The following is an 11,463-nucleotide window of genomic DNA, read 5'->3' on the forward strand; positions in this document are numbered from 1 at the left end:
TACAACTCAGTGAAAATCGATTTCAAAATAAAGAATAAAAAAAAAAAGATCAGAACGGAGCTCAGAGCCACAGAGGAGATACGCCGGCCGCATGGCCGAGGACGCGGCAGCCGCACCTTACTGCCGACAGCAGCGGTGAGTTCACCGGACGGCTACGGCTACAGACCAACGCACTCAACAGCCCACCAGGCTCCAGAGAGAAGCGGTGGGCAGCAAGCCGAGGTGAGCCTCTGCGGAACAGCTGGGCAGGATTCGGCAGATTTTTCAGCGCAGGGAGCATCTAAAGCTCCCAGTGGCTGGGCTCAGCACATGCTGCAGGGACTCAGAGCGGAGCTCAAAACCAGAGAAGGAATAATGCCACCCTAACGACCGAGGGCGTGGCAGTGGCGCCATATTGCCACCAGCGGCAGCAGCAGTGAATTCACCGAGTCCACTACAGCTCCATCAGCGTACTCAACAACAGTGAGTCAAATTGTGGGCCCCAGAGGAGAAATCCCAGTACTGCACTCCCAGGGACTTGACCCAGTGGGGGAGTGGTGGTGGCAGAGATATCACACCATAGGAGAATGCCCAACCTGGCACCTCCCATAGTCTAAAGCAGCCTCTATCGACTCCCTGGGTCTGAGACTCTGCGATACAACCTAGTAAAGGAGTAGTCTGAGTAGGACTGAGATACCACAGACTCGAGTTCCAGAGCACCTTAAGTGAAGTCATAGTGACCCAAGGGAAGAACCCAGAGAAGGCAAAAACTTCTGAAATCATGGGAAAGAGGAATAACAATGGAGAAGTGAATGCCCACAACCCCACAACATCAGAACCCGATAAAACTGAAATTCAGAGATTTCTAGAAGATCAAATCAGGAAAATAACTGTAGAAATAATAGAGGTGTTTCAAAAAGAATACAGAGAGAGCCAAAAAGAGATAAAGGATGCAATTAATGAAGTAAAGGCCTCAATTCAAAGCACAAACAACCGATTAGACCACATGGAGAATAGAATCTCGCTCTTAGAAGATGATCAATCCAAAAATGAACGCAGAGTTTCTAATCTAGAAAAAAATAATCCGACAGCAGGAATCTGACATTGAAAAAATATGGGTCCATTTTAAGAGAGCTAACCTAAGAATAATTGGAATAGAGGAGGGAAAAGAAGGTGAAACCAAAGGGATCAACAATCTTTTCAAGGAAGTAATAGCAGAAAATTTTCCAAACATAGAGCAAAAGGTCGATACACAGGTCCAGGAAACTTATAGAACTCCCTTTAGACAGGATCGGAGAAGAGGATCCCCACGCCACATAATTGTCAAAATGACCAATGTGGAAGCCAAGCAGAGAATCTTAAAGGCAACAAAAGCAAAGGGCCAAGTGACATTCAGAGGCAAACCAATTAGAATCACTCCAGACTTCCCAAACCAAGTCATGAGAGCCAGAAGGGCTTGGAGTAACATATTCCAAACTCTGAAAGAAAACAACTTCCAGCCAAAAATTTCCTACCCAGCAAAACTTTCTATCAAATTAGATGGAAAAATAAGAAGCTTCCATGACAAACAGAAACTGAAGGAATTTATGTCTTCAAAACCAGCGCTAGAGAAAATACTCAAAGAGATTAACTACAAAGAAGAAATAGGTAACACACACCAGAACCAGAGAAACAAGATTTTCCATCCAACAGACAACTAAGATTGGTTATCTGTGGAGATTCATTATTTATGTTCCTCTTTTACCTATCTCTAAATTGTATTGTTTGCCTTTATTGTTGTTAATTTTTAGGATGTCTAGTTGGAATATTAATATACCTTCAGATATAGCATTTGGAAATATTTTATCCAATTCTATTAGTAACTTTTAACTCTGTTTACATTGTCTTTGGATATACAATTTTTTTTTTTTTTAGGGAGTTTGTATACTCTTCTGTTGCCTGTGCCATTGAAATCATAACCAAGAAATCACTGCCAATTTCAATGTTGTGAGGTTTTATGACCCAGATTTTCTTCTAAAAGTTTATAGTCTTAAGATTTATATTTAGGTCTTTTATCTATTTTGAGTTAATATTTGTATATGGGATTAGGTAAGGATCCAATTTTATTCTTTTCCATGTAATTATTATTTTTCAACAATATTTAGTTAAAAGATTATTATTTCCACCACCAAATGTTCGTGGAAACCTTGTCAAAAATAACTTGACAATATAGGGAAAAATTTATCTCTAGGCTTTTATTTAACTCCAATGGTTTATATATCTGCCTTTAGAACAGTACTACACTGTTTCAATTATTGTAGCTTTATATGGTTTGAAATCAGAAAATATATATCTTCTAGCTTTGTTCTTTTTCAAGATCGTTTTGGGTATCTAGAGTCCATATTCCATATTAGGATAGATTTTTTTCTGAAAAATAAATATATAAATATATAATAGTTTCACCTAAAAAAAAAAAAGAAAAAAAATTCTCTGGTAAGAAAGAAAGCAAAAAGAAATATTGAAATGTTATCTTTAAGTTATCAAAAGCTTGGTATCAGACAAATGAAACTGTTATGTGAGATTTTAATTTTTAACTTTGGATAAATTGCTATAATACTAGATGTCAACCACTAAGCCAGGCATGGGAAGGAGGGATGGGGAGGGAATGGGGTGGGGTTCGGGTGGGGGCTGACTGGGCGATGTGTGCATGTATGTCTACAAAAGTTTTTTGTATCCCACTATGATGTATGAATACAGTACACCAATAAAAAATTTAAAAAGAAAATGTATCTAGGGATACAGCTCAGAGGTAGAAAGACCCTTGGTTTACTCTCCAATACAACTCCCCCCAACCCCTTCAGGCCACAAAAGAATGCTGGGGAGGTAGCTCAGGGATAGGGCTCTATTGGGTTCAATCCCCAGTACTGTACCACAAACAAACAAACAAACAAACAAACAAACAAACCACAACTAGAGAGACCTAAAAGAGGAGTCAGCAAATACACTATATATGCCAAATCCAGCCTGTTGCTTATTTTTATAAATGGATGTTTTACTGGAACACAACCAACCACATATATTTACTGTCCATGTCTACTTTTGCATAAGGGTAAAGTTAAATAGTTGAGACAGAGACTGGCCTATAAAGCCTAAAATGTTTGCTACCTGGTCCTTTGCAGAAAAATATTTGCCAAACCCTGATTCAGAGTATTGTTTTTTGTTTGTTTGAATACTGGGGATATAATCCAAAGGCGTTCTAACTCTGAGCTAAACTCCCAGCCCTATTTGTTCATGGAAAAAAAAAAAAAAAAAGGGCTACAGGGTGTAGCTTGGAGGCAGAATGCCCCTAGGTCCTATCCCCAGTGCCGCAAGGAAAAAAAAGAAAGGAAAAGAAAGAAAGAAAGAAGGAAAGAAAAGAAAGAAAGAAAGAAAGAAAGAAAGAAAGAAAGAAAGAAACAGGGTCTTGCTAAATTGCTATGGGTGGTCTCAAACCTGCAATCCTCCTGTCTCAGCCTTCCAAGTACTGAAGCTGCAAGCATGTGCCACCACACCTGGCTAAAAGCTTCCCCTTCTGATCAGAAGAAAAGCCTCAGCTAGTGCAATGGTCTATAAGAACAGTCCTGTATGTGTGCTCCCGCGCTCCTAACTGCCTCACCTTATTTTCTCTACTCTCTCCCTCTCCTCAGACATCTATTCCTCCATTTCTCAAATGTCAACATGTTCTTGCGTTAGAACCTTTGTTCTACTTGTTCTCTTGACAATCTTACAATCTGTTCGATTACTAGGTCATTTTTTTTCCTTATAAAACATGTATTTTACGCCGGGCGTGGTGGCACACACTTGTAATCCCCGCGCTTGGGAGGCAGAGACAGGAGGATCGCGCAGGCTGGCTTAAGAGACCCTGTTTCCAAATAAAAATATAAAATAGGTCTGGAAGTGTAGCCCACAGGTAGAAGGGTTTTCAGGAACCCCAGTACCACCAAAAAACAAACAAACCAAAAACCAAAATAAAACATGTATTTTTCTGACATTACTTAAGAAATTTTCTCAATAAATATGTTTGTTGTTTTGTCTCTTTGAGTTAAAATATAAATTCCATGTGAGCAGAATCTTTGCTCACTGATGAAATCCAGGAGCCACTACACCTGGCTTTTGATATGGTTTTAAAAACTTGCTTGTGAGCCGGGCGTGGTGGCACACGCTTGTAATCCCCGCGCTTGGGAGGCAGAGACAGGAGGATCGCGCAGGTTCGAAGCCAGCCTCAGCTACTTAGTGAGGCTCTCAGCAACTTAGTGACACCCTGTTTCAAAATAAAATATAAAATAGGTCTGAGAGTATAGCCCAGAGGTAGAAAGCCTCTGGGTTCCACCCCCAGGACCACCAAAAAAAAAAAAAAGAAAAAAAAAAGAAAAAAACTTGCTTGTGCAAAAATATTCCATTCACCTATTTAAGAACATCTTGGAGCTGGGCGTGGTGGTGCACGCTTGTAATCCCAGCATTCGGGAGGCTGAGACCGGAGGATCGCGGTTCGCTGCCAGCCTCAGCTACTTAGTGAGGCCCTCTGCAACTCAGTGAGACCCAGTTTCAAAATAAAGAATAAAAAAGGGCAGGGGGGTAGCTCAGAGGTCGAATGCCCCTGGGTTCCATCCCCAGACCCGCAAAAAAAAAAAAAAAAAAAAAAAAAAAAAAAAAAAAAAAAGAACATCTTGGACCCAGGTATGGTGGTGGTGGTACACACTTGTAATCCCAGTTCTTGGGAGGTTGAGACAGAAAGATTGTGCAGGTTTGTGGCCAACCTCAGCTACTTAGTGAGGCCCTCCACAACATAGTGAGACCCTGTTTCCAAATAAAATATAAAATAGGTCTGAGAGTGTAGCCAAGAGGTAAAAGGCCCCTGGGTTCCACCAGGAAAATAAAAAAAGAAAAAGAATAAAATACAGGGCTAGAAGTGTAGCTCTGAGCTGGAATAACCCTAGGTTCCAAGTAACACACACACACACACACACACACACACACACACACACACACACCTTGGTTATCTTGGTTGCTTCCAGTTTGGGGCAACTGTGAAAAATGCTGCTGAAACTGTTCTCTCACCAGGTATTGTATGGACGTAAAATTTCAACTCAACTTGGTAAATATAAACATAACTGCTGGATGATAATGGTAAATCTATGTTTTAGCTTTGTAAGAAACTGCCAAGCCAGATGACACATGCCTATAATCCCAGTTCTTGGGAAGCCAAGACAGGAAGGTCACAGCCTCGGCAAGTACTGAGAATCTCAACAACCTTTTGAGACCCTGTTTAAAAACAAAAAACAAAATGGGACTAGGGGGTGTACCTGGAGGGTAGAGTGCCCCCGAGTTCAGTTCCTAGAACCAAAAAGAAAAAGAAACTGCCAATTGGCCTTCCAAAGTAGCTATGTTCTTCTGTATCCCATGAGGACTAAAGGAGAATCTTGTCAAGTGTGCATCACCAGCATTTGGTATTGTCAGCTTTGGTTATTCACTCACTCTTAACAGGGACTCAGTGATACTTGCTAGTTTTAACTTGTCTATTCTTTACGCCATAGGATATTGAACACTGTTTCCTATGCTTGTTCACCACTCATATATACTGGTGATGTTTCCATTAAGACCTTTTGCCTACTTTTTTGGGGAGGGGGTGCTGGGTGCTCTACCACTGAGCTATACCACGGCCCTTTTTATTTTATCTTGAGACAGGTCTTGCTAAATCACTGAGGTTGGCCTCAAATTTATGGTCCTCCTGTCTCAGCCTCCCAAGTGGCTGGGATTATTATAGGCACGCACCACCAATCCCAGCCCTTTCCCATATTTTTCTTGGTACTGGGAGACTGAACCTAAAGGCACTCTACCTCTAAGCAACGCCACACCAGCTTCAACAGGGAACACAGGTCTCAGTCTCCCAGGGAGTGGGCTTATAGGCACACACCACCATAGCCAGCTACCAAAAGAATGTTAAAGATAAATTCCCAGAGCCTTTGAAGATTCTCCAGGATCTTGGCTTGCTGACTTCTCCAACTTTCCTGCCACCCTCCCATACAAACCCCACTCTCCAAGTACACAGAATGACTCATCATACACCAACACGACATCTGTTAAATACTGCTATGGTTGGCTTTGTCCTGTCTGTTCTGTTCAAAACTTGGCCTCTTCTTTCCCAGAGTCCCACTCAGCTGTCCTCTTACCCTTTACTCTGCTCTATCATCTGGTATCCTTCCCTAATTCTCAAAACAAAACCATTTTTTCTAGTTATGTTTTATAGGACACATCATAACATGGCTAAGTAAGTACAAAGGCTTCAGAGAACCAGAACCACATTCCGGCACCGCGGCCCTGTGATCATCAGTAAATTGCTGAATTTCTTAGAGTCACATGTTCTTCATCCATAATAAGTGAATAATTGTAGTTTTTTGTTTTAATGATGTTTTAATATCCGTGTAAAGTATAAAAAAGCAATCTTTTGCGTGTAGGGGGATATTGAGGATTGAATTGAGGGGCATTCTACCTTTGAGCTACATCCTTAATCCTATTTATTTTTTGTTTTAAAATAGGGTCTTGCTAGGTTGCTGAAAGTCTCACTAAGTTGTTGAGCTGGCCTCAAACCAAGGATCCTCCTATCTTATCCTCTCATGTCCTAGGATTATTAGTGTGTGTGTGTGTGTGTGTGTGTGTGTGTGTGTGTGTGTGTGTCTGGTACTGGAGATGGAACTTAGGGGCATTCTACCTCTGAGCTACACCTCCAGCCCAATTTTATTCTTTTATTTAAAACAGGTTCTTCAGCCGGGCATGGTGGTACACATTTGTAATCCCAGTAGTTGGGAGGCTTAGACAAGAGGATAGTAAAGGTTTGAAGCCAGCCTCAGCTATCTAGGAAGGCTCTCAGCAACTTAATGAGACCCTGTTTCCAAATAAAATATAAAATAGGTCCGGAAGTATACCCTGGAGATAGAAATACCCTGGATTTCATTCTCAGTACCACAAAATTAATTAACTAATTAATTAACTTAAAAAACAAGTTCTTACTAAATTGCAGATGGCCTCACTAAGTTGCTGAGGCTCACCACAAACCTATGATCTTCCTGTCTCAGTCTCCCAAGTACTGAAATTACAAGTATGCACCACCACATCCAGCAAAAAAAACAATCTTAAATCTAGTAACTGAGTCAAGCATGGTGGTACATGCTTGTAATCTTAGGACTTGAGAGGCTGAGACAAGAGGATCCCAGGTTCAAGGTGAGCCTCAGCAACTTAGTAAGACCCTGTTTTGAAAAAAATAAAAATAAGGCCAGGGTACAACTAAGAGGTAGAATGCCTCTGGATTTAACCCCTAGTACAAAAATAAAAACAAAGCCAAAAAAAATTAGTAGGTGTTAAGCAGATGTCTCCTATTATCTGTATGCAAAATGGCCTTCCATTTCAAACAGTCTTCTTGGGATCAGGAGCCATTCATCCTTATATTGCTAGAAACTAATAAAGTGCCTAAAAGCCCTCAACTATTTACCCAATCAATACACAAATGAACATAAGAATGCTAAAATACATCACTCTCCAACATTTCTCCAAATAAATGAAAGCAATAACCTATACAAAAGACCTCTATTTATGAGTAAGTGAAATTACAATTCTTTTGTGCATAATTGTGAAATAAAAGCAACCAATGAATGCATACTACCTAGCTTCATTTTGGTCCCTGTCACAGTAGAAAATGATATAGACAAGTGAGCTTTTAGCCTCCCAGAATTTAAAATGTGAGGGAGAACCATAATAGAAATAATTACAATTAGAGAAAGTTGGCACTGTGCTCTCTGTATTTTTAGTAAAAGTAATATTCTGTAAAGAAAACAGCCTATAGCAGACTAGCATGGTGGGCCAGGCCTATAGTCCCAGTACTTGGGATAATGAGAAAGGAGGACTGCAGGTTTAAGGACAGCCTTCTCAGCAGGTAATTAGCACTCTCATCAACCTAGTGAAACCCCGTTTCAAAATAAAAAGAAAAAAAAAAAAAATGGGACTGGGCACGGTGGTGCATACTTGTAATCCCAGCATTCAGGAGGTGCAGACCAGAAGATAGCAGTTCTCGGACAGCCTCAGCTACTTAGCGAGGCCCTTCGCAACTCTGTGAGACCCTGTTTCAAAAAAATAAAAAGACTAAAAACTAGGCCGGGCATGGTGGCGCATGCTTGTGATCTCTGCACTTGGGAGGCTGACACAGGAGGATCGCACAGGTTCGAAGCCAGCCTCAGCTACTGAGTGAGGCTCTCAGCAACTCAGTGAGACCTTGTTTCCAAATAAAGTATAAAATAGGTCTGGGACTGTAGTCTGGAGGCTGGAGGCAGAAAAGCCTCTGGGTTCCACCTCCAGTACCATCCAAAAATAAAATAAAATAAAATAAAATAAAATAAAAAGACTGAAATTTAGGGCTGGGGGTGTAGCTCAGAGGTAGAATGCCCAGTACCGGAAAAAAAAAAAAAAAAAAAAAAAAGGGACTAGGGGTATAGGTCAGAGGTAGAATGCCCCTAGGTTCAATCTCCTATACCAAGAAAGAAAGAAAGAAAGAAAGAAAGAAAGAAAGAAAGAAAGAAAGAAAGAAAGAAAGAAAGAAAGAAGGAGGGAGGGAGGGAGGAAGGAAACAAGCAAGCTGGCTACCATAACCTATTTTGAGTCTATATGGAGGGGGAATTCAGATAAGATGTCACTGAAGAGAAGCAATTTAGAGTAAAAAACAAAAGGAAGCCAGTGTGGTGACACACACTTGTAATTCTAATACTTGAGAGTCTGATATAGGGAGAATGCAGGTTGAAGGACAGCCTCAGCAATTTAGTGAGGCTCTCAGCAACCTAATGAGACACTGTTTCCAAATAAGAAATAAAATTGGTCTAGGGATGTAGCTCAGAGGTAGAATGCCCCTGGGTTCAATTCCCAGTACCACAAACAAAAAAAAAGAGGGAAAGATTTGCTCAAGCTTGGTGAACAGGGAACAAAGGAGAAAATAATGCAATAGAAAAAAGAACTGACTGTTTGATGTTGTAATCCCAGTATTTGGGAGGCTGGGACAGGAAGATTGCAGGATCAAGACCAGCCTCAGCAACTTAGCAAGGCCCTCAGCAACTTAGTGAGAAACTGTTTGAAAATAAAAATAAAGCTGGGCATGGTAGTCACGCTTGTAATCCCGGCATTTTGGAGGCTGAGACCAGAGGATCGTGGTTCACGGACAGCCTCAGCTACTTAGTGAGGCCCTCTGCAACTTAATGAGACCCTGTTTCAAAATAAAGAATAAAAAATAGGGCAGGGGGTATAGCTTGGAGGTCAAATGCCCCTGGGTTCCATCCCCCGACTTGCAAAATAAATAAATAAAATAAAATAGGGCTCGGGGTATAGCTCAGAAGTAGAATGTCCATGAGTTCAACCCCTAACACCACCCATACATACACACACACACACACACACACACACACACACACACACACACACCATACACAGATTACACAGGAGAGCTGAGGATATAGTGCAGTAGTAGTACAGCAACTGCCTAGCATGCATAAGGTCCTGGTTTGAACTCTATTACCAAAGGAAAAAAGAAAAGAAAAAAAAAGGTTACATATATATTATTTCATTTATATGACAGTCACAAAAGATAGTACCACAGTAATGAAGAAAAAGTAAGTGGCTAAATATGTTCAGAATAGAGGGTGGGATGGGCTGTGCAAGCCTGTGATCCCAGATATTGAGAAGGCTAAGGCAGGAGAATAGCAAGTTCAAAGCTAACCTGGGAAACTGTCTCAAAGTAAAAACTAAAAAGAGCAGGGAAAATAGCTCAGAGGTAGAATGCCGCTGGGTTCAAACCCTGGTAACTGGACAGAGAAAAAGAATGAATGAATGACTATGAATGTATATGTGTGTTTTACTGGGGATTGAACCCAGCGGCATTCTATGTCTAAGCTCAATCTCTAGCCTTATTTTATTTTTTATTTTGAAACAGGGTCTTACTAAATTACTGAGGCTGCCCTCAAACCTGTGATCCTCCTGTCTCAGTCTCCTAAATACTGGGATTACAGGCACATGCCACCATGCCCAGCTCCAACAGGATTCTTTCTTTCTTTCTTTCTTTCTTTCTTTCTTTCTTTCTTTCTTTCTTTCTTTTTTCTTTTTGTGTGTGTTATAGGCGATGGAACCCAGGAGCATTCTATCTCCGAGCTAACCTTGGCCCTATTTTTTAATCTTTATTTTGAAACAGGGACTCACTGAGTTGCAAAGGGCCTCATTAAGTAGTTGAGGCTGTCTGCAAACTGCAATCCTTCTGTCTAAGCCTCCCAAATGCTGGGATTAAAGCATGTGCCGCCACACCTGGCTCTCCAACAGGATTTTTAAAATGTCTTTACAGCCAAGCATGGTGACGCAAGCTCGTAATCCCAGCATTCGGGAGGCTGAGACCGGAGGATCGTGGTTCACACACAGCCTCAGCTACTTAGTGAGGCCCTCTACAACTTAGTGAGACCCGGTTTCAAAATAAAGAATAAAATAAGACTGGAGTGTATCTCAGAGGTAGAATGTCCCCCCAAATAAATAAATAAATAGAATGTCATTTTATCCTACTAGGCTACAGGTCTCCAGTTTACACCAAAATAAAACATTGGTCTCTTCTTGACTTCCCAATTTTCCTCTTCTAACAGGACCACATAAATCCTCTTAAACACCAATCTATTAAGCTATTGGCTAATCTAGTTAACTATTTACTCTAATAACTATTAGCCCTCTTACACTATTTACTGAACTACCAATACTTCAAGTCCCCTCCTGCCACCCACCTTTGCACATTTTTTTTTTTTAACTGATATTACTGGGGATTAAATTCAACAGCATTCGACCTCCGGGCTACACCACAGCCCTATTTTTATTCTTTATTTTGAAAAAGAGTTTCACTAAGTGGCAGAGGGCCTTACTAAGGTAGTTGAAGCTAACCCTAATAATTTTTTTTTAAAGGACTGGGGTGAGTCGGGGGTGGTGGCACACACTTGTAATTCCAGTATTTAGGAGGCTAAGACAGGAGGATCGCAGCTTGCGGCCAGCCTCAGCTACTTAGTGAGGCCTTTACAATCCAGTGAGACCCAGTTTCAAAATAAAAAACAAAACATCCAGCTGGAGGTATAGCTCAGAGGTAGAATACCCCTGGATTCCATCTCCAGCACTACAAAAAAAAAAAAAAAAAAAAAGTAAGAAAGAAAGAAGGAAGGAAAGAAGCAAGCAAGGCGAGCCAGGTAGGGTGGCACACAATTGTGATCCTAGTACTAAGGAGGCTGACATAGAAGGATTGTAGGTTCAAGACCAGCCTCAGCAACTTAGACCACATTTCAGCATTAAAAAATGAAAAGGGCCCAGTCGTTAAACCCACAGATGCATCACGAGAAAAGCAAGCACCACCGCCTGGTAGAGTGGCTTTTTTTTTTCTTCTTTATGTTCAAATAAAAATATAAGGGTTAGGCC

The sequence above is a fragment of the Muscardinus avellanarius genome (genome assembly GCF_963383645.1).
Source record: "Muscardinus avellanarius genome assembly, chromosome: 19".
NCBI lineage: Eukaryota > Metazoa > Chordata > Mammalia > Rodentia > Gliridae > Muscardinus > Muscardinus avellanarius.